General features: G+C 45.2%; 1 pseudogene; it reads left to right on the plus strand.

Moving 5' to 3' along the window:
- The first annotated feature begins 3,368 nt into the window (after nucleotides 1-3,368).
- On the plus strand, nucleotides 3,369-3,546 carry LOC120987372 (annotated as a pseudogene).
- Nucleotides 3,547-24,165: the final 20,619 nt, after the last annotated feature.

A 24,165-nucleotide genomic window follows, 5' to 3' on the forward strand; every position in this document is an offset into this window, starting at 1 on the left:
TCTGAAGCTCGTTTTACTAAAGCCTAGTGTGGATATTATTTTGATATGCACCATCTTCCTAAATGCAGAATAGATACATATTTTCATGGGAACAGTATTTCTTTATGACAGTGACCTCTTTCAGCAAGATAATGAGATCTGCTATACTGCAAAAAATTTCAGGAATGTTTTGAGGAACATGAAAAAGTGTTCAAGGTGTTGAAATCCAAATTCCCAGATCTTAATCTGATTTGATGCTCTAAAAAAAATAAAGCCTCACCTCGCAACTTAAAGATCTTAGAGGATATCAAATATCTAGGTGCCAGATATCACAGATACTAGAGATCTCAAGGAGTCCATTCCTTGATAAATCATATATGTTTTGGCAGCTTGCTGGGGATTTACACAATATTAGGCAGAAGGTTTAAATGTTACTATATGTGCATAAAGGGTAAATTTTATTATTCCTATGCTGTTTGCATCTACTGAGTGAATTATTGCAAAATGCTAGATGATATGTTGCTACCTAAATGTGTATCTATAATTCACAGTTTCTATGTATATCATTATTTAGCTATTTTGAAGGCATCATATTTGTGGATTTGGTTGCTTAGCAACCGTCTACCATTCTATTTGAGGCTTAACCGTGATTCATTGAAACCTGTTGACTAATTCTGTGTAGAGTTTTCTCATATTATGAAAATTTATATGTAAAGCATACCAAGCAAAGCTACCCCAAATTTCCCCTAGACGTGAACGTGTTATTCCTGCACTTGATTGATCTAATGTAGCTCAGATCTATCAGCCAAATGCAGGAAAAGACAAGTCTGCGCCGAAGCTTCAGTGAGAAATGTATTGTGATTAAATTACTGCCCAATATGGGTTCCAAAACCTCCACCAACAGGGGCACAAAGAGACCCCTGTAAGAAGGTACCTGGAATCATCGTGGATGGCAGGTATGTGTCACCGAGGTTCCTGGCCTCGGTGAAGTAAGAGCAGGTATTTTATGTGTCTGCAGCAGCTATTGCTAATTGACACCTAAAGATTTAGCATGGCTGTTATAGCTGATCCGAGACGGCTCTTACTGGGAGTAGTCAAAGTGCTGGGTGGGTGACTACTCCTCATCTTCCAGGCCGGGTTTTGCCAAGCATAAAAACCAGCCAGCCAGGTGTGTGGATTTACCTCTCTGACAGTGGAGCTCAGGAGTCTCTGCTCTGTGAATTGAGGGCTGTGCTGGGATTTGAGGTTTGAGCCAGCGAACAGGCCACCTATGGAATTGATGAGGCTGAAAGGCTAACAGAGTGTGAATTAACACCCAGGAGAAAAGGTGACTTTTATTGTTTATGGACTTTCCTTGTGTGTGAACAAACACCAAGCCACCTGCGTTTTGTGATACACCTTATCTGCATTTTGTTATACACCAATGTGTGAATAAACACTGCTGTTTGATTCAAGAACTGTGTACTTTGCCTCTATACTGCATAAACTAGTCCTAACTACCAGAGCGATTCCCTACACCCCCTAAAGATATGACAGTCAGAAATATTTTCAATGAAAGCAGCAGTGCCATGCCATAAGAGCATGTAAAAGCTGGATGCCAAGTTGTATACTCATCAGGACCCGTCTACGATTCTACATGTTCCAGCCTTCAAACAGTTTTTAGAAATAATATCAAATACCTCTTCTAAGACATATAAGTAGGGTTGCAAGTCCCAAGCCACCATATTTTAACAAAATGACTGGGTCAATTCAAACAAGATTGAGTCAGTGTTTTACTCAAGATTTCTGGCACTAGTTTATGTTCCGCTCAGATGTACTACAGCATAAAGCTGGCGACAGATTCCCTTTAAAAGGGTTGTCCAAGTAAAAAAATGTTCATTCCACTAAGGGCTCTTGGCCACGAACATAACGGCACCATGCCTGTTAGAGATGAGCAATTCAAATTCCACGAAAAATTTGATAAATTTGATTCGCCTAGAAGCTGAATTTCCTTGTGATTCGTGTCAGCGAATCGATTTAACATAAAATAGTATAAAAAACAAAAAAATTCAAACTTACCACCTCCATTTGCTCACGACGGGCTGCCAGCCTCCATCTTGCTTGAACATCTAGGCCAAAATCCTGTGCGTCATACAGTACGTCACCACGCCAGCTGGCTTGATGACGTAATCTCGCGCCTCACAGGATTTTGCCCGAGATCTTCAAGCAAGGTGGCGGCAGCCGTTCTGCCGTGAGCAAATGGAGGCGGTAAGTTTGCTAATTTTTTTTTTATTGTTAATTTTACACTCAGATGCCGCGATCATGTATGAATGCGACATCTGAGGAGGCACAATGATGGGGGCGGCGCTATCGCAGCTCCCTGTCATTGCACCCGCTACTTACAAAAAAATGCGCTTTGTGATGAAGGTGAGGCGTAGCTATTGGGGGGTGCAGAGGTAGCAGCCTGAGGGGGCACAAAGACCCTTGTGTAGAGATGTTGCAAAGATTAAATTTTCCGTTCGCGAACGGCGAACGCAAATTTTCGCAAATGTTTGCAAACGGGCGAACCGCCATAAACTTCAATAAGCAGGCAAATTTTAAAACCCACAGGGACTCTTTTTGGCCACAATAGTGATGGAAAAGTTGTTTCAAGGGGACTAACACCTGGAGTGTGGCATGCCGGAGGGGGATCCAGGGCAAAACTCCCATGGAAAATTACACAGTGACGCAGAGTCGGGTATTAATCCATAAAGGGCATAAATCACCTAACATTCCTAAATTGTTTGGAATAATGTGCTATAAAACATCAGGTATGATGTTGCATCGATCAGGTAGTGTAAGGGTTACGCCCGCTTCACAGTGACAGACCAAACTCCCCTTTTAACGCACCGCAAACAACCGCAAACAGTCCATTTGCACAACCGCAAACTTTGCACAAGGTTGGATACCAAGCTAGCCATGTCCCGTTCCCTGTCCTCACTGACGTCATTAAAGGTCTCTTCCTCCACCCAGCCACGTACAACACTAAGGGTCCCTGAAAGGTGACAACAAGCCCCCTGGGACGCCTGCTGTGGTTGGTCTTCCACCTCCTCAAAGCCACCTTCCTCCTCTGACTCCTCTTCTTCAGACTCCTCTCTCTGCATTGTCGCAGGTCCAGCAATCGACGATGACAAGGCTGCTTCTGGTGGTGATGGTGACCACAACTCTTCCTCTTCATGCTCATCTACTGATCCAGCACTCTTCGCAGGGCACGCTCCAGAAAAAACACATATGGGATGAGGTCGATGATGTTGCCTTGGGTTTGACTGACCAGGTTTGTCACCTCCGCAAAAGGACGCATGAGCCTACAGCCATTGTGCATGAGCGTTCAGTAACACGGCCAAAAAATACCCAGCTCCGCAGAGGCTGTCCTCTTTTTTTTTTTTATTAAAAAAAATCTGTTCTTAACAGTTTAATCTCTGTTTTGTCCCCTATCAGGGGCCGGTGTATGGAATAGATTTTAGGAACCGGGAGATGGAAAAAGATGCTTGGTTGGTTCTCTTACTTCCAATATGGGGCACTGCGCGTACGCCTTGCAATGTACTGTGCCACCAGATATGAGTGGTGTGTTTAAGTAGCACTATTCCTATCAGTTTAATCCCTGTTACGTCCCCTATCAGGGGACGTGTATGGAATAGATTTTAGGAACCGGGAGATGGAAAAAGATGCTTGGTCGGTCCTCTAACATCCAATTTGGGGCACTGCGCATACACTTTGCAATGTACTGTGCCACCAGATATGAGTGGTTTGTGGGCCCATTGTTGGCCTAGTAGGCTTTAATGATCACCTTAGATGATCACAAAGAAAATTTATGTTTTTTCTATGCAAAATTATCCAGCCAATCGCTTTTGGTCTGTTTACAATGAAGCAACGACCTTATCATCTGGGGTGTGCCAACATTGCCATTGCCAACACACTCATAGAGGTGGTCGCTTCATTGTGATACGCAAGCCCCTTCACCACAACAAGGTAACGATCACGAAGGGTAATTGACACATGTATGTGCCTTTTTTTTTGTTTTGTTTTTGCAGCCACAGTGCAGCACCAGAGGCCAGAAAAATTAGGCATGTACACATGCCTAAAAAATTAGGTATTGTTGCAGACTCTGCTGTAGCAGCGGCCAGAAAAATTTATGTTTTCCAGGCAGAAAGTGCACTAAAACATTTTGGCTTGAACCCTAGTTGGTGGCAGATAAGTCACGCAAGTCATCCGGCATGCAGAGATAAAATACAGCAGCGTGTGGACCATTTTTAGCCTAAGGCATCTCATCTCATCACCAGGCCTTTATTAGTCAAATGTATCGCCCACTGTCAGTCCCTTCGGGATCCATGCCTCATTCATCTTAATAAAGGTGAGGTAATCTAGACTTTTTTGACCTAGGCGACTTCTCTTCTCAGTGACAAAACCTCCTGCTGCACTGAAGGTCCTTTCTGACAGGACACTTGAAGCTGGGCAGGCCAGAAGTTCTATCGCAAATTGAGATGGCTCAGGCCACAGGTCAAGCCTGCACACCCAGTAGTCAAGGGGTTCATCGCTCCTCAGAGTGTCGATATCTGCAGTTAAGGCGAGGTCTGCTACCTGTCGGTCGAGTCGTTCTCTGAGGGTGGACCCCGAAGGGCTGTAGCGATGCATAGGACTTAAAAAGCTCTGCATGTCCTCCATCAACATCACGTCTGTAAAGCGTCCTGTCCTTGCCGGCGTGGTAGGAGGATTACTTTGACCTCTTCCCCTGTTAGATTCCCGTTGTGCTGTGACATCACCCTTATACGCTGTGTAAAGCATACTTTTTAATTTATTTTGGAACTGCTGCATACTTTCCGACTTGCGGTAATTCGGTAACATTTCAGGCACTTTCTGCTTATACCGGGGGTCTAGTAGCATGGCCACCCAGTACAGGTCGTTCTCCTTCAGCCTTTTTATACGAGGGTCCCTCAACAGGCACGACAGCATGAAAGACCCCATTTGCACAAGGTTGGATGCCGAGCTACTCATGTCCCGTTCATCGTCCTCAGTGATCTCACTGAAGGTATGTTCTTCCCCCCAGCCACGTACAACACCACGGGTACCAGATAGGTGACAACGAGCACCCTGGGATGACTGCTGTGGTTGGTCTTCCTCCTCCTCCTCAAAGCCACATTCCTCCTTTGACTCCTCTTCCTCACACTCCTCTTCCAGCGTTGCCGCAGGTCCAGCAAGCAATGCTGATAAGGCTGTTTCTGGTGGTAATGGTGACCACAACTCTTCCTCTTCCTCTTCACGCTCATCTACGGCCTGATCCAGCACTATTCGCAGTGCACGCTCCAGGAAGAAAACAAATGGGATGATGTCGCTGATGGTGCCTTCGGTGCGACTGACTAGGTTTGTCACCTCCTCAAAAGGACGCATGAGCCTACAGGCATTGCGCATGAGCATCCAGTAACATGGCAAAAAAATTCCCAGCTCCGCATAGGCTGTCCTAGCACCCCGGTCATACAAATACTCGTTGATGGCTTTTTCTTGTTGGAGCAGGCGGTCGAACATTAGGAGTGTTGAATTCCAACGTGTCGGGCTGTCGCAAATCAAGCGCCTGACTGGCATGTTGTTTCGCCGCTGGATATCTGAAAAGTGCACCATGGCCGTGTAGGAACGCCTGAAATGGCCACACACCTTTCTGGCCTGCTTGAGGACATCCGTTAAGCCTGGGTACTTATGCACAAAGCGTTGTACAATCAGATTACACACATGTGCCATGCACGGCACATGTGTCAACTTGCCCAAATTCAATGCCGCCAACAAATTTCTTCCGTTGTCACCCACCACTTTGCCGATCTCCAGTTGGTGCGGAGTCAGTCACTGATCCACCTGTGCGTTCAGGGCGGACAGGAGTGCTGGTCCGGTGTGACTCTCTGCTTTCAGGCAAGTCAACCCCAAGACGGCGTGACACTGTCGTATCCGGGATGTGGAATAGCCCCTGGGGAGCTGGGGGGGTGCCGCTGATGTGGAGAAAGACGCAGCAGCAGAAGAGGACTCAGCTGAGGAGGTTATGGAAGAGGATGGAGTAGGAGGAGTTGAGGAAGTGGCAGCAGGCCTGCTTGCAAGTCGTGGCGGTGTCACCAACTCCTCTGCAGAGCCACGCATTCCATGCTTGGCAGCCGTCAGCAGGTTTACCCAATGCGCAGTGTAGGTGATATACCTGCCCTGACCGTGCTTTGCAGACCAGGTATCAGTGGTCAGATGGACCCTTGCCCCAACACTGTGTGCCAGACATGCCATTACTTCCTTTTGCACAATCGAGTACAGGTTGGGGATTGCCTTTTGTGCAAAGAAATTTCGGCCGGGTACCTTCCACTGCGGTGTCCCAATAGCTACAAATTTTTTGAAGGCCTCAGACTCCACCAGCTTGTATGGTAAAAGCTGGTGGGCTAAGAGTTCAGACAAGCCAGCTGTCAGACGCCGGGCAAGGGGGTGACTTTGTGACATTGGCTTCTTACGCTCAAACATGTCCTTGACAGACACCTGACTGTGGGCAGATGAGCAGGAACTGCTCAAGGCGAGAGACGGAGTGGCGGATGGTTGAGAGGGGGCAAGGAGGACAGCAGTGGTTGACGTGGCTGAAGATGCTGGACCAGGAGGAGGATGGCGGCTTTGAGTTTGTGTGCTGCTTGTACTCATGTGTTTATCCCATAGGCGTTTGTGATGTGCGATCATGTGCCTTCGCAAAGCAGTTGTACCTAGGTGGGTGTTGGACTACCCACAACTCAGTTTCTTTTGGCACAGGTTGAAAATGGCATCGCTGTTGTCAGAGGCAGACACACAAAAAAAATTCCACACTGCTGAGCTCTGCAATGACGGCATTCTGGTGGTGGCAACAGCATGCATTGATTGGCGTGCTGTCTGGCTGACCCCGGGTGTAGATGCATGCTATCTGACTGTGCCACTAGCTGCTTGCGACGATCTCCCCCTGCTTCCAACTCGTCGCCTCCTCTCTGTCTCCCCATCTGAACTTTCCCCCTGTTCTTCTTCTCTTCGAGCGGGCACCCACGTGATAGCCACGGACACATCGTCATCATCAACCGCTTCACTTGTATCTGACAACTCAGCAAAGGAAGCAGCAGCGGGTACAACATCATCATCTTCACACCGTACGTCCATGTGTGTAATGCTGCCTGACTGATACATATCCCTGTTATCTACATCCTCTGGCAATAATGGTTGCGCATCACTCATTTTTTCCAACTGATGTGTAAATAACTCCTCTGACAGATCAAGTGAAGCGGCTGTGGTGCTAGTGTTGGTGGTGGCGGCAGGCGAGCGAGTGGTAACTTGAGAGGTGCCCGAAGCTGAGCTGGAGGAGGATGGTGCGTCGAAGTTCAGAGCGGAAGCTGTAGAAGATTGGGTGTTTTGTGTTAGCCAGTCAACTATATCCTCAGAACTTTTTGAGTTCAGGGTACGTGGCCTCTGAACACTGAGCATTATTCTAGGGCCAAAGGGAATCACAGCACCACGATGGCCCCTGCGGGGTGGCCTGCCTCTGCCTGTCATTTTTTTTAGATTAGTTAAGTTGTACTATGCGTGCAAGCTACTGTGACACCAGATATGAGTTGCGCTGAAGTGACACTATGGACTTGCAGCTGGGCCTTAAACACACAAACACGTGTGTGCAACTGACTGCTATTTATTCACAGTCAAACTTGTTGTTTTTCTTTAAATGGAATCGAATGTGACACCAGATATGAGTTGCGCTGGTGACACTATGCACTTGCAGGGCATGAAACACACGCGCATGCCGGCAACTGACTGCTATTATATTACAGTCAAAAATTATTATTTTTTTAAATGCAAGCTACTGTGACACCAGATATGAGTGGTGGCACTGGGCAAGTGGGCACAGTATACACTGTGAGCCTGACACACACGCTGGCAGGCAGGCAGGCAACTGCAATTAGATTACACAGGAAAAAAAAAACAAAGCAGAATGATGTTCTAGCCCTAAAAAGGGCTTTTTGGGGTGCTGTCCTTACAGCAGAGATCAGATGAGTCTTTCAGGACTGTAGTGGACACTGAATACACTAGCCTAGCTATCGAGTTCCCTATTAAATTAGCAGCAGCTACACTGTCCCTTCTCTCACTAAGAATGCAGCTTCCGAATGAATCTAAAATGGATGCTGTACAGGAGGTCGGAGGGTCTGGGAGGGAGGGTCTGCTGCTGATTGGCTGGAATGTGTCTGCTGACTCTGAGGTACAGGGTCAAAGTTTACACAATGATGACGAATAGGGGGCGGACCAAACATCGCATATGTTCGCCCGCCGCGGCGAACGCGAACAAGCTATGTTCGCCGGGAACTATTCGCCGGCGAATTGTTCGGGACATCTCTATTTACGACCACATATGGGGTCTTTCTGCAAACTACAGAATCAGGGCAATAAATATTGAGTTTTGTTTGGCTGTTAACCCTTGCTTTGTTACTAGAAAAAAATTCAAATGGAAAATTTGCCAAAAAATTGTTATTCTGAAAATTCATCTCCATTTGCCAATAACTCTTGTGGAACACCTAAAGGTTTAACAAAATTTGTAAAATCAGTTTTGAATACCTTGAGGGGTATAGTTTCCATTTTTGGGTGGTTTCTATTATGTAAGCCTCACAAAGTGACCAGACCTGAACTGGTCCTTAAAAAGTAGGTTTTGGAAAATTTCTGGAAAATTTCAAGATTTGCTTCTAAACTTCTAAGCCTTGTAACGTCCCCAAAAAATAAAATGGCATTCCCAAAATGATCAGAACATAAAGTAGACATATGGGGAATGTAAATTAATAACTCATTTTGGAGGTATTACTCTGTATTATAGAAGTAGAGAAATTGAAACTTGTAAATTTGCAAATTTTTCCACATTTTTTGTAAATGTGGTATTCTTTTATAAATAAAAATGACTTTTTTTTTTTACTCCATTTTACCAGTGTCATGAAGTACAATATGTGACGAAAAAACAATCTCAGAATGGCCTGGATAAGTATTAGTGTTTTAAAGTTATTCACACATAAAGTGACACTGGTCAGATTTGCAAAAAATGGCCTGGTACTTAAGGTGAAAATGAGACCGGTACATAAGGGGTTAAAATAGGTTTCTCATTCCCAAAATCAAAATTCCGTTTTTGCGCTCCTAACACCCCTCTACATGCATACATATGCCCCCAATACCTGTTTTTAATTTTTGTGCTTTTCTTCCCCTGTTTGTGCTTCAGAATCTCCTGTGTGAAGCCTAGAATGTTTTGGCTTCCTTGAGGCAGAGCTTTTACATTCTTCAGTTTCCTGTTTAGTTCTTTACTAACTTTATTGATACACAAGCCTGGCTGCACTACACAGTGATGAGGCACAGGCTGGTCACCCTTCCCCCCCCCCCCCCCCCCCCCCCCCCCCCCCCCCCCCTCTCCTCCTATAACTCCTGTGTCCATCTTTCTGCACACAGACATGAATCTACTTTTCACTCAGTGTCTAAATCCCATTACTGACTGTCCACAGGCTCTGCCCTCACATGTGTATCTAATCCTATTCTGTGTGATACAGCCTGCTGAGATGTGTATCTAATCCCATCACTGACCATCCACATGCTCTTTTATCACCATCTCCAGAGTGTAATAAACACATCATATCCAAACACATCTGTATCTAATCATATCATGTATGTGCCTGATACACAGCCTGGTGTGTGCAATACAGCCTGCTGAAGTGTGTATCTAATCCCATCTTGTATGATACTGCCTACTGAGCTGTGTATCTAATCCCATTTTGTATGATATAGTCTGCTGAGCTGTGTATTTAAGCCTATCTTGTATGAACATGCCTGCTGAGCTATGTATCTAAACCCTAATGCCCACAACCGTATCCATTTTGCGATCCACATTTTTTAAAGTCCCATTGAGTTCTATGGATTTGAGGTCCCCATTTTGAAGACCAAAATAGGACATGTTTTGTCTTTACTGGAACTGACATATGGATGTAAAAAACACACTGATGACGTCCATGTGCTTTCCACATCCGTATGTCAGTTCTGCGAAAGATCGAACATGTCCTATTCTGGTCCTCATAATACAGATCTAAAACCCATAGAACTCAATGGGACTGCAAAAAAAAATCTAAATCAAACACAGACCATAACTATATTTAGTGGATCCTCAACTTGCAGACCGCAAAACAGATACGGTTCTGTGCATGAGCCCTATCACTTATGCTGAGCACCCATAACAGTGACACCCACTGTGCCCCATAACAATGACATCAACAGTGCTCCTGTTACAGTGACCTCCACAGTGCCCCCATAACAGTGACGTCCACAGTGCCCCATAACAGTGATATCCACAGTGCCCCCATAACAGGGACATCCACAGTGCCCCCATAACAGTGACGTCCACAGTGCCCCCATAACAGTGATATCCACAGTGCCCCCATAACAGGGACATCCACAGTGCCCCCATAACAGTGATATCCACAGTGCTCCTGTAACAGTGACCTCCACAGTGCCCCCATAACAGTGAAATCCACAGTGCCCCCATAACAGTGATATCCACAGTGCTCCTGTAACAGTGACCTCCACAGCGCCCCCATAAAATTGATATCCACAGTGCCCACATAACAGTGACATCCACAGTGCCTTCATAACAGTGACATCTATCTATCCATCTATCTAATATCTATCTATATATCATCTATCTATCCTATCTATCTATCTATCTATCTATCTATCTATCTATCTATCTATCTATCTATCTATCTATCTATCTATCTATCTATCTATCCACATCCACATGTAGATAACACAAAGCCTTAGTAAATCTCAGATAGACCCCCACCCCCCATGCATTAGATGTGACCTCTGGGCTGCAGTGTTGGGGTCACCGTCCTGTGTGGCCCCCACTCTCAGGCAGCCCTGGAGCAGAGCACTGCAGACCCTGTCTATAGCAGGCAGACAATGGGCAGCGGTGACTGCACCCAGGACCAGGCAGATCCCCCAACACTCGTAAATCTAGTGGAACAAATCCATAGCACATGGTTGAGGAGCCCTCCCGAGGTGTGCCCGCCGGCCAGGGCTGTGATCCACTGGATCCCGGGAATCAAGCAGCATCCTGCGCCAACCTAAGGGAGGATGCGACAGCGATGAGGTCAGGGATGACGATTAACCCTTGCAGGGCTGCGGTTGAGGATGCACAGGGTTAACCCTTGGCAGGAGGGGTGAAGACAGCAGCTCCGGTGATAGAAAGCTCCCGGCAGGTCCAGGCAGGGCTGCGGCTGGGCATGCTCTGGGCAGGCAGGGAGGCGGCAGCCGGCAGTCTGGCCCTGTTCTGGGCACTGCTGTCTCTGGAGTGTCCGCTCCACATGTGTTCCCCCCTTCTCTCCCTCTCCCTCCATTGACAGAGCAGTCTCCTAGCAACCAGCAGACGCCGCCACCCCCGTCCGGACAGACGGGGCTCAGCCTGACATTTATAATTTTTTTATTTTTTTTTTGCCCCCTGTGACATGCACAACATAGCGATCAGCCTCTGTGGCTAATCGCTATGCTGTCACTCCTGCACCACGCTTACATCGCACTGTGCAGGAGTCAGAGAAGCCTGTACGATACAGATGGCAATCCCGCGCATGTGCACTAGCATTCAGCATAGTGCACTTGCGTGGTCAGTGAGGACGATCGGGCGGAGCTTTCTTTTGCAGGAGGTGGTGACGTCATTCATGACGTTCCGTCTCCTGCTCAAGGCAGGAAGAGAAGACCGGAAGACAAGGAGATTGACTTCGCCCCGGAAGAACTGAAAATCCATCTGGAGGGACCACGTGACCAGGAGGCAGATCTCAGGAACGGCTACACTGTGGAAGGTAAGCATGTCACCAACAATCTTTACTCCACAGGTTAGAAGTTATGAGCCAAAAAAAGGTTTAGGCCGCAGAACCCCTTTAAGGTTTCATTCACACGACCATAAGTGTTCTGCGGTCCACAAATTGCTGATCCTCAAAACACAGATGCCGGCAGTGTGGGTTTCGCATTTTGAGGACCGGACATGGCCGGCGCTATATAGAAAATCCCTATTCTTGACCAGGATTCCGGACAAGAATAAGACATGCTCTATATTCTTGCGGGGCTGCGGAGCAGAAGTATGGATGCGGACGGTACACGGTGTGCTGTCCGCATCTTTTGGAGCCCCATTGAAATGGTCAGCCGTTGGGCAAGAGGGTTATCCAGCGTCATCAACTTTTTACGTTCGAACATTTGGGCCACCGAAGCCTGCCTTCTGCCAGATGAACGCAACGACGGCACAGTGGAAGGTGGAGTGGAGGCCCCCATTCGGCAAAATTGTGGAATGGATGTGGGCCCAGAATTACGTGTGTGTGCACCCTAAGGGTTGTGTGAATGTAGTCTAAGTATGAATTGGTTTTGTTTTGCAATATTGTGTTATGCCCATGTTGATCCAGACATTCATTTTGTTCATATGATATACAGTCAGGTCCATAAATATTGGGACATCAACACAATTCTAACATTTTTGGCTCTATACACCACCACAATGGATTTGAAATGAAACAAACAAGATGTGCCTTAACTGCAGACTGTCAGCTTTAATTTGAGGGTATTTACATCCAAATCAGGTAAACAGTGTAGGAATTATAACAGTTTGCATATGTGCCTCCCACTTGTTAAGGGACCAGAAGTAATGGGACAATTGGCTTCTCAAGCGGTTCCATGGCCAGGTGTGTGTTATTCCCTCATTATCCCAATTACAATGAGCAGATAAAAGGTCCAGAGTTAATTTCAAGTGTGCTATTTGCATTTGGAATCTATTGCTGTCAACTCTCAAGATGAGATCCAAAGAGCTGTCCCTATCAGTGAAGCAAGTCATCATTAGGCTGAAAAAACAAAACAAACCCATCAGAGAGATCGCAAAAACATTAGGTGTGGCCAAAACAACTGTTTGGAACATTCTTAAAAAGAAGGAACGCACCGGTGAGCTCAGCAACACCAAAAGACCTGGAAGACCACGGAAAACAACTGTGGTGGATGACCGAAGAATTATTTTCCTGGTGAAGAAAACCCTTCTCAACAGTTGGCCAGATCAAGAACACTCTCCAGGAGGTAGGTGTATGTGTATCAAAGTCAATAATCAAGAGAAGACTTCACCAGAGTGAATACAGAGGGTTCACCACAAGATGTAAACCATTGGTGAGTCTCAAAAACAGGAAGGCCAAATTAGAGTTCGTCAAACGACATCTAAAAAAGCCTTCACAGTTCTGTAACAACATCCTATGTACAGATGAGACCAAGATCAACTTGTACCAGAGTGATGGGAAGAGAAGAGTATGGAGAAGGAAAGGAACTGCTCATGATCCTAAGCATACCACCTCATCAGTGAAGCATGGTGGTGGTAGTGTCATGGCGTGGGCATGTATGGCTGCCAATGAAACTGGTTCTCTTGTATTTATTGATGATGTGACTGCTGACAAAAGCAGCAGGATGAATTCTGAAGTGTTTTGGGCAATATTATCTGCTCATATTCAGCCAAATGCTTCAGAACTCATTGGACGGCGCTTCACAGTGCAGATGGACAATGACCCAAAGCATACTGCAAAAGCAACCAAAGAGTTTTTTAAGGGAAAGAAGTGGAATGTTATGCAATGGCCAAGTCAATCACCTGACCTAAATTCGATTGAGCATGCATTTCACTTTCTGAAGACAAAACTGAAGGGAAAATGAGCCAAGAACAAGCAGAAACAGAAGACAGTTGCAGGAGAGGCCTGGCAGAGCATCACCAGGGATGAAACCCAGCGTCTGGTGATGTCTATGCGTTCCAGACTTCAGGCTGTAATTTACTGCAAAGGATTTGCAACCAAGTATTAAAAAGTGAAAGTTTGATTTATGATTATTATTCTGTCCCATTACTTTTGGTAGAGAGGCACATATGCAAACTGTTGTAATTCCTACACCGTTCACCTGATTTGGATGTAAATACCCTCAAATTAAAGCTGACAGTCTGCAGTTAAAGCACATCTTATTTGTTTCATTTTAAATCTATTGTGGTGGTGTATAGAGCCACAAATGTTTGAATTGTGTTGATGTCCCAATATTTATGGACCTGACTGTATTTACTGTAGATTCACTGTTGATGGAGGTCCACAAAGGACCGACACATCTGGTTATTCTGTATAGTAACTGTCTGTCTATATTATGTAAGCCATACTAACCTGGATCATGCTTGGACATTTTGTACCCATAAGGGGCATTTACATTACAGATGTAAAGTTGACTCCAGGTATCCCCATGGAAGAGGAACGTGAGCGCAGAGGGCCCCCCCGGTCATACCTGCGAGAAGATGGACGATGGCGCAGATAGGCAGCGGCCAACTGACTAAATAGGATGTCTCTATAGTAGTTCAGTTTGTCCTCCGTCTCAGCGGGTGTAAAAAAATGCCCCCATTTTGGACCGGTAGTGAGGGTCCAACGAGGTGGAGAGCCAGAAGTCATCCCTCTGCCAAATGCTGACAATTCAGCTGTCACTACGCAAGCGAGCATGCATCGGGTCATTTGTGCAAGTGACTCAGAGGGACTCTCTGCCTCCATCTCCACTGCATACTGCCATGGTATGTCTGGGTCCTCTGCCTTGTCTACCTCATCAACCCTGTAGCTTCTCTGGCTGCTCTTGCTCCTCTTCTCCTTTAACCTGTGTATAAAATCCACCCATTTCGCTACACATTGCTTGTGCTATAATGTCCTCCTCCAGTTCAGCCCCCACAGGGCTTATGTGGCCATGAGATCTAGGCGCCACGTCTCCAGTCCCCTGACCAGCCAGATTTATGAGCATCTGTTCCAGGACATGAAGCAGCTATATGACTTTGTTCATCCAGTAGTCCTGGCGACTGACAAATAACATGGTCTCCTCAAAGGGCCTAAGCAAACGGCAGGTGTCATGCATGAGCTGCCACTGGCTGATATCAAAGTTACACAGGGGAGTACTCCTGTCCGCTTGGATAATCAAGAAATCGTTTATGGCCTTTCTCTGTTCGTATAGTCGGTCGGTCCAACATATGGAGGGTGGAATTCCAACGGGTGGAAACGTCACATATAAGCCTATGTTGGGGGATGTCGCTCTGCTGCTGCAGCTCAAGGAGGGTGTGATTTGTGGTGTACGAGTGGCTGAAGTGCATGAAAAGTTTTCTGTCCATTTTTAGGATGTCTTGCAGATTGGTGGAAGACTTCAGGAACCGCTTGACAACCAGATTGAACATGTGTGCTATGCAGAGTGCATGGCTCAGCCCTCCTTGATGCAGCGCCAACACCATGTTATTCCTGTTGTCGCCCACCATGGTTCCCATTTTGAGTTGTTGCGGAGAAAGCCAGGATTCGATTTCTTGATGAAGGACACTGAGCAGTTCCTCCCCTGTGTGACTGTTTGCCCAGGCAAATGAGGTGTAGAACAGTGTGACACTGCTGTGCCCTGCACTTGTGGTATGCTGGAGGAGCACTGTAGATTGTCCCTGCAGTGGAGGCTGAGGACACAGTGGAGGATGAGGAGGCAGAGGCGGACATTGTCGCAGGACCAACTGCGTGAGAACGTTGTGGCGGAAGCATCATCACTTAGCCAAGTAGCAGGTGTGGCTAGCCAGGAACCACATTTACTCAGTGGTCCGTAAAGGACATATATATTGTCCTTGACCGTAGTTATAGCTATGACCAATTTTCCCAAAAAAGGCTGTATCACAAACAAATTTCACCACTTAATGGCTAATCTACACAATTATTCAGTCCCTACAGAAGAAATTCTACATTCACCGACCAATTTTCCCAAAAAAGGCTGTATCACAAACAAATTTCACCACTGAATGGCTAATCGACGAATTGTTAGTCCCTACTGACTTTTTTGCCACTAATACACGCCCTTTTTCTTTTTCCCCACCAATACACGCCAAAAAACGGCTTTAGAACATATAACTGAGGCCGTGAATGGCAAATAAAGTTTTTTTTTTGCCACTAATACACGCCAAAAAGGGCTGTAATTTTTTCACTTCACCACACAACGGCAAATACTTTTTTTGTGCCACTAATACAAGCCAAAAAATGCTTTAGGACATATAACTGCACTGCACAAGGGTAAATAAGACATAGAAATATTTCCTTGTAATAAACCCTGTTAATGGCTGTGTCAAACAGCACTTGCACCCCAATAACAAGAACGGTTTGCTGGAATTACAGAGCTGTTTAGTGGCAAATTGGATCCCCAGTCAGTGCAGCAAGGTGTAATAGGATTGTTCCTAGTACCCAGGCTATAAACTTCCCTACTGAACCTTGTTCTGCTTCAATACTGTGGAATGATTTCTCCCTATCCTTTCCCTGAACTTCCATACTGCAAAATAAAAGTTTTAAAGTCTTTCCAGCACTGTCCCTAGCGCCTGCTGATTTATCTCCCTGCACTAAGTACACTAGAAAATGGCTGAATCCAAGATGGCTGAGGCTATTTATAGGGCTGTGACATCACAGGGCTGGCTGCTGATTGGCTGCATGCATGGCATTGTGGGTGATCCCTCATTCCCAGTGTGGATTTAGGAGTAATTATTTCAGAAGACTTAAAGGTGGGAAGACAATGTAATAGAGCAGCACGAAATGCCAGCAGAATGCTTGGATGTATAGGGAGAGGTATAAGCAGTAGAAAGAGTGAAGTGCTTATGCCGCTGTACAGAACACTGGTGAGACCTCACTTGGAGTATTGTGCGCAGTACTGGAGGCCATATCTCCAGAAGGATATAGATACTCTAGAGAGAGTTCAGAGAAGAGCTACTAAACTAGTACATGGATTGCAGGATAAAACTTACCAGGAAAGGTTAAAGGACCTTAATATGTACAGCTTGGAAGAAAGAAGAGACAGAGGGGATATGATAGAAACTTTTAAATACATAAAGGGAATCAACTCGGTAAAGGAAGAGAGCATATTTAAAAGAAGAAAAACTACCACAAGAGGACACAGTTTTAAATTAGAGGGGCAAAGGTTTAGAAGTAATATAAGGAAGTATTACTTTACTGAGAGAGTAGTGGATGCATGGAATAGCCTTCCTGCAGAAGTGGTAGCTGCAAATACAGTGAAGGGGTTTAAGCATGCATGGGATAGGCATAAGGCCATCCTTCATATAAGATAGGGCCGGGGGCTATCCATAGTATTCAGTATATTGGGCAGACTAGATGGGCCAAATGGTTCTTATCTGCCGACACATTCTATGTTTCTATGTTTCTATGTTTCTATGTTCCTAGCTCCATGTCCTAACATGTGCAGCAGCCATTTTAGGAAAAAATGCGATTAAAGTCCTGCCTAAAGCCCACACTCCAGGAAAATATAAGTGAGGGACATGAACATGTGGAGTCACTGTGGGTAGAAATATATGGAGGTGAAAACAATAATAAAATACTAATAGGAGTTTATTATAAACCACGTAATATACCAGAGTCCACAGAAAATCTACTACTATACGAGATAGATGAGGCGGCAAATCATTATGAGGTCGTTATTATGGGGGACTTCAACTACCCAGATATAGACTGGGAAACTGAAACTTGTATATCTCATAAAGGAAACAGGTTCTTGGCAATAACCAGACAGACAATTAACTTTCCCAACAGTTTCAGGACCCGACTAGAGGGACGGCCATACTGGACTTAGTATTAACCAATAGACCTGAGAGAACAGCAGATGTGCAGGTTGGGGGGCACCTTGGAAATAGTGACCATAAAGTAATAAACTTCCAATTATCATTCAAAAGAGTGTTTCTTCAGGGAGGAACAAAAATATCAAACTTTAAAAATCTAAATTTAGCCAACTAAGAGAGGCCATAGGCCTAACTAACTGGGACAAAGTCCTCAAAAATAAAAATACATCCACAAAATGGGATATTTTTAAAAGCATCCTAAAATCTAATTGTGAGAGGCACATACCTTATGGGAATAGTAGGTTAAGGAACAAGAAAAAACCAATGTGGATAAATATAACTGTAAAGAAAGCAATAAATGACAAAAAGAACGCATTCAAATCACTAAAAACGGGAGGCTCGCGAGGAAGTACTGAAAAACTAAGTAAAAAAATAGAATATGTAAAAAAATAATAAAAGCAGCCAAAGGTGTCAGCCCTCTACAGAGTAATGAGGGGGGAGTTGCAGAGAGCGATGAGGAGAAAGCAAAGCTGTTAAATATTTTTTCTCTCCACTGTATTCACTGAAGAAAATAAACTGTCAGATGAAATGCAGAATTTAAAAGTTAATTCCCCATTAAAGTGCCCTGTATGACCCAGGAAGAAGTACAGCGGCATCTTAAAAAGATTAAAATAGACAAATCGCCAGGACCAGATGGCATACACCTCCATATGCTAAGAGAATTAAGTAATGTCATAACCAGACCCTTATTTCTGATATTTAAGGACTCTATACTGACAGGGAGTGTTCCACAGGATTGGCACATAGCAAATATAGTGCCAATATTCAAAAAGGGTCCAAAAACAAAGCCCAGAAACTATAGGCCTGTAAGTTTAACATCTGGGTAAACTGTTTGAAGGTTTTCTAAGAGATGCTATCTTGGAGTACCTCAATGAAAATAAGCAAATAACGCCATATCAGCATGGCTTCATGAGGGATCGGTCATGTCAAACTAATTTAATCACTTTCTATGAGGAGGTAAGTTCTAGACTTGACAGAGGCGAGTCAATGGATGTTGTTTATCTGGACTTCTCCAAAGAATTTGATACTGTACCGCATAAAAGGTTAGTATATAAAATGAGAATGCTTTGACTGGGAGAAAATGTGTCACGGATGGTGTACAGGAAACAAGACAATGCAATACAATAAATGACTCACTGGATCCACAACTAAGGAACAAAAGGGAGACCCCTACATGAGACCTGCCACTCTCCCTAATTGCTCAGCCTATGCGAACACCCCAAAGGTGGATGGGCGCATATCCACGTACCTCGGCTATCTAATACCTGAAGACCCTACAATAGTGAGGGGACACGACCACCGGCTCCCTACACAAGACACGGAGGGAGTCAGGGTCACCTGAAAATCCAGCAGACAGAAAATCACAAATAAAGGAACAGCACTTATCTTGCAGAGGACTGAGGAATAGAAACAGCATGCACACACACTCCAGGAAGTTGTATAAGCCGCACACTACTGCATTATGGGGAGGAACTTAAAGGGAAGCAATCAGTCCAACTGCATGACAGCTGAGATAGACTAACGAGATGAGGAACTTAACCAAAACAAAGAAACTCAAGGAGGAGGATCTGGAAAGCTCCTGTCAGAGCTTCTCCGCTGTCTGGTTGTGACAGTACCCCTCCCTCTACGAGTGGACTCCGGACACTCAGGGCCCACCTTCTCAGGATGGGACCTATGGAAAGCCCTGATGAGACGAGTGGCCTTAATGTCCGTCACTGGGACCCACATCCTCTCCTCAGGACCATAACCCTCCCAATGAACGAGGTACTGGAGGGAACCGCGGACAAGACGAGAATCCACAATCCTAGAGACCTGAAATTCAAGATTTCCATCAACCATAATCGGAGGAGGAGGCAAAGGCGAGGGTACAATAGGTTGAACATAAGGTTTTGATAAGGACTTATGAAAAACATTATGGATCTTCCAAGTCTGAGGAAGATCAAGACGGTAGGCAACAGGATTGATGACAGACAGCATCTTGTAAGGCCCAATAAACCTAGGACCCAACTTCCAGGAGGGAACCTTCAATTTGATATTCTTGGTAGACAACCACACCAGATCACCAACATTCAGGTCCGGACCAGGCACACGTCTCTTATCTGCCACACGCTTATATCTCTCACTCATGCTCTTAAGATTATCCTGAATCTTTTGCCAAATAGATGACAAAGACGAGGAGAATCTGTCCTCATCAGTTAAACCAGAAGACCCCTCTCCCGAGAAAGTCCCAAACTGCGGATGAAACCCATATGCACCAAAAAATGGTGACTTATCAGAGGACTCCTGACGACGGTTATTTAAAGCGAACTCAGCAAGGGACAAAAAGAACACCAATCCTCCTGATTCTCCGCCACAAAACAGCGCAGATATGTCTCCAGATTCTGATTGACGCGCTCTGTCTGGCCATTCGACTGCGGGTGGAAAGCAGAAGAGAATGACAACCGAACCCCCAAGCGAGAACAGAAAGCCTTCCAGAATCTGGAAACAAACTGCGTGCCCCTATCAGAGACTATGTCTGAAGGAATACCATGCAATTTGACAATGTGGTCAATAAATGCCTGAGCCAGCGTCTTAGCATTGGGCAAACCAGGAAAAGGGATGAAATGCACCATTTTGCTAAAACGGTCCACCACCACCAGAATCACAGTCTTCCCCGAGGAACGAGGCAAGTCCGTTATGAAGTCCATGGACAGATGTGTCCAAGGACGGGAAGGAATGGGTAAGGGAAGGAGAGGACCTGATGGCCGTGAATGAGGGACTTTGGCACGAGCGCAAGTCTCGCAAGCTGCCACAAAACCCTCAACCGACTTACGAAGCGCAGGCCACCAGAATCTCCGAGCGATGAGATCCAGTGTGGCTCTTGCCCCCGGGTGCCCAGCAAGGACCGTATCGTGGTGTTCCTTAACCCTTTCATGACCAAAGGTCATTGATGCCCCAGTGTCCAGGTCAAAATTTACAAATCTGACATGCGTCACTTTAAGTGGTAATAGCTTTGGAACACTTTTACTTATCCACGCCATTCTGAGATTGTTTTCTCGTGACACATTGTACTTCATGACAGTCATAAATTTGAGTCAATATATATCACCTTTATTTATGAAAAAATCCCAAATTTACCAAAAATAAATAAAAATTAGCAATTTTCTAAATTTCAATTTCTCTGCTTCTAAAACAGAAAGTGATACCTCATAAAATATTTATTACATAACATTCTCCATATGTCTACTTTATGTTGGCATCATTTTGGAAATGGTATTTTATTTTTTTAGGACGTTACAAGGCTTAGAAGTTTAGAAGCAATTCTTAAAATTTTTAAGAAAATTTCCAAAACCCACTTTATAAGGACTAGTTCAGGTCTGAAGTCACTTTGTGGGGCCTATATAGTAGATACCCCCATAAATGACCCCATTGTAGAAACTAGACCCCTCAAGTTACTTAAAACCAATTTTACAAACGTTATTAACCCTTTAGGTGTTCCACAAGAATCAAAGGAAAATGGAGAGGAAATTTCTAAATTTCACTTTTTTAGCAGATTTTCTATTTTATTACATTTTTTTCTTTAACACATTAAGGGTTAACAGCCAAACAAAACTCAATATTTATTACTCTGATTCTGCGGTTTACAGAAACACCCAACATGTGGTCGTAAACTGATGTAAGGGCGCACGGCAGGGCGCAGAAGGAAAGGAACACCGTATGGTTTTTGGAAGGCAGATTTTGCTGGATTGGTTTTCTGAACGCCATATGTTTTTTATTTTTCTACCGATCGTCTTGTGCAGGGGCTCATTTTTTGCAGAAAGAGTTGAGGTTTTTATTGGTACCATTTTTGGGTACATAGGATTTTTTGATCATTCATTATTACACTTTATGGGACAAGGTGGCCAAAAAATTGGCTGTTTTGGAACCTTTTTATTTATTTATTTTTTACAGCGTTCATCTGAGGGGTTAGGTCATGTGACAGTTTTATAGAGCAGATCGTTACGGACGTGGCAATACCCAATATGTATACTTTTTCTTATTTATTTAAGTTTTACACAATAATAGCATTTCTGAAACCAAAAAAATTATGTTTAAGTGTCTCCATAGTCTGAGAGCCGTAGCTTTTTTATTTTTTGGGCGATTGTCTTAAATATGGGCTTTTTTTGCGGGATGAGGTAACGGTTTGATTGGTACTATTTTGGGGTATATACGCCTTTTTTGATCGCTTGCTGTTGCACTTTCTGTGATGTAAGGTGACAAAAATGGCTTATTTTTTTACACCGTTTTTATTTTTTATGGTGTTTATTGGACGGGGTTGATGATGTGATATATTTATAGAGATGGTCGCTACGGACGCGGTGACACCTAATATGTGTGGTTTTTGTTAGTTTTTTTGTTTTTTTTTATAGGAAAAGGAATTTTTTTTTTACATTTTTATTTATTTATTTTATTTATTTATTTATTACTTTTATTATTTTCACTTTTTTTTTTTATCAGTTCCCTCTTGGATCTTGAAGATCCAGTGGGGCTGATGGTTGTACTATACTTTGCAATGCTTTTGCATTGCAAAGTATAATACAATCAGATGCCTGTAGGTGGCAGCACCGGACGCCTATGCCATGGCAACCGGACGCCTTTGCAAAGCGTCCGGTTGCCATGGCAACCATCGGGCGCTGCGATCGCAGCAGCCCTGATGGTTGAGAGAGAGAGAGCCCCCTCCCTCTATTAACCCCATGGATGCCGCAGTAGCGGCATCTATGCGGTTACAGCAGTGTCAGCATAGAGCTGACACACACTGCTGATGGCGGCAGCTCAGGAATGGAGCCGCCGCAATCACACACAGAAGGGGGACCGCATCGGGGGCAGGGGGCAGCATTTTACTTATTACAGATCGGGGCAGGAGGGGGCGGACGCATCGGGGGCAGGGGGCAGCATTTTACTTATTACAGATCGGGGCAGGAGGGGGCGGACGCATCGGGGGCAGGGGGCAGCATTTTACTTATTACAGATCGGGGCAGGAGGGGGCGGACGCATCGGGGGCAGGGGGCAGCATTTTATTTATTACAGATCGGGGCAGGAGGGGGCGGACCGCATCGGGGGCAGGGTAAGAAGGACAAGAACAAGAAGGGGGCACAGATCGGGGGCTTCAGGACACATTACCGATTTCAGGCTGTGATCTGCAGAGCGCAGATCAGAGCCTGAAACCGGCATTTTAACACTGCCGCGATCCGATTGGTTAGTCTGCACAGACTAACCAATCGGATCGATTGCCGGCAAGGGGCCACTCTGATTGGCCCCTTGCTGGCATTACTAGACTGTATGCTGTCCGTGACAGCAGCAGGGCAGGGGCAGAAGCTTTAATCCAAGCGCTTTGCAGCGCTTGGATTAAAGAGCTGGCTTGACGTCTATACACGTGATAGCTGCACGGGGTATGTGCAGCTATCACGTATATATACAGATTGCGGTCGTGAAGAGGTTAAAAATCTTGTGTCTCAAAGCGAGAGGCACAAACAACCTCCCAGGAGGACAAAGATCAGGAGCCTCTGACTGGGCTGCCTGCACCTCTGCCTCCAATTCAGGAAAAAGAGCAGAGACCACCACACCTTCAGCCAAAATGGGACCCGGGTCTTCAAAATTCCCACCTCCCGGAAAACAACGTGACAGGGCATCTGCCTTCACATTCTTAACCCCAGGGCGGAACGTGACAACAAAATTAAACCTTGAAAAGAACAAAGACCATCTGGCCTGTCTCGGGTTCAGACGCTTGGCTGACTCCAAGTAGGCCAGATTTTTATGGTCAGTAAACACAGTAATAGGGTGTCTGGCTCCCTCTAGCCAATGGCGCCATTCCTCAAAAGCCAACTTGATGGCCAACAATTCCCTATCTCCCACATCATAATTTCTCTCTGCAGAGGAGAGTTTTTTCGAGAAAAAGGCACATAGTTGCCATTTGGCCGGAGAGGAACCCTGAGACAAGACCGCACCCACCCCTACCTCAGAAGCATCAACCTCAACTATGAAGGGTAACGAAATATCAGGTTGTACCAGGATGGGAGCGGAAGCAAAACTCTCCTTGATATTAGAAAAGATCTTACGCGCCTCTACCGACCAGGAAGAAAAATCTACCCCCTTTCTGGTCATATCAGTGAGTGGTTTAACAACAGAGGAATAATTCAAAATAAATTTCCTGTAATAATTGGCAAAGCCCAAAAAACGCATCAGCGCCTTCTGATTCTCAGGAAGCTCCCACTCAAGCACAGCGCGGACCTTCTCGGGGTCCATGCGAAAACCAGAAGCGGAGACAAGAAACCCCAGAAATTGAATTTCTGGAACCGCAAACATACATTTTTCCAGTTTCGCGTATAATTTATTCTCCCGCAAGATGAGCAAGACCTGACGTAAGTGTTCCTTATGAGTCTTGAAATCAGGAGAAAAAATCAAAATGTCATCCAAATACACTAATACAAATTTTCCCATTAAATGATAAA

Source organism: Bufo bufo, chromosome 1, assembly GCF_905171765.1.
Source record: "Bufo bufo chromosome 1, aBufBuf1.1, whole genome shotgun sequence".
NCBI classification, from domain to species: domain Eukaryota; kingdom Metazoa; phylum Chordata; class Amphibia; order Anura; family Bufonidae; genus Bufo; species Bufo bufo.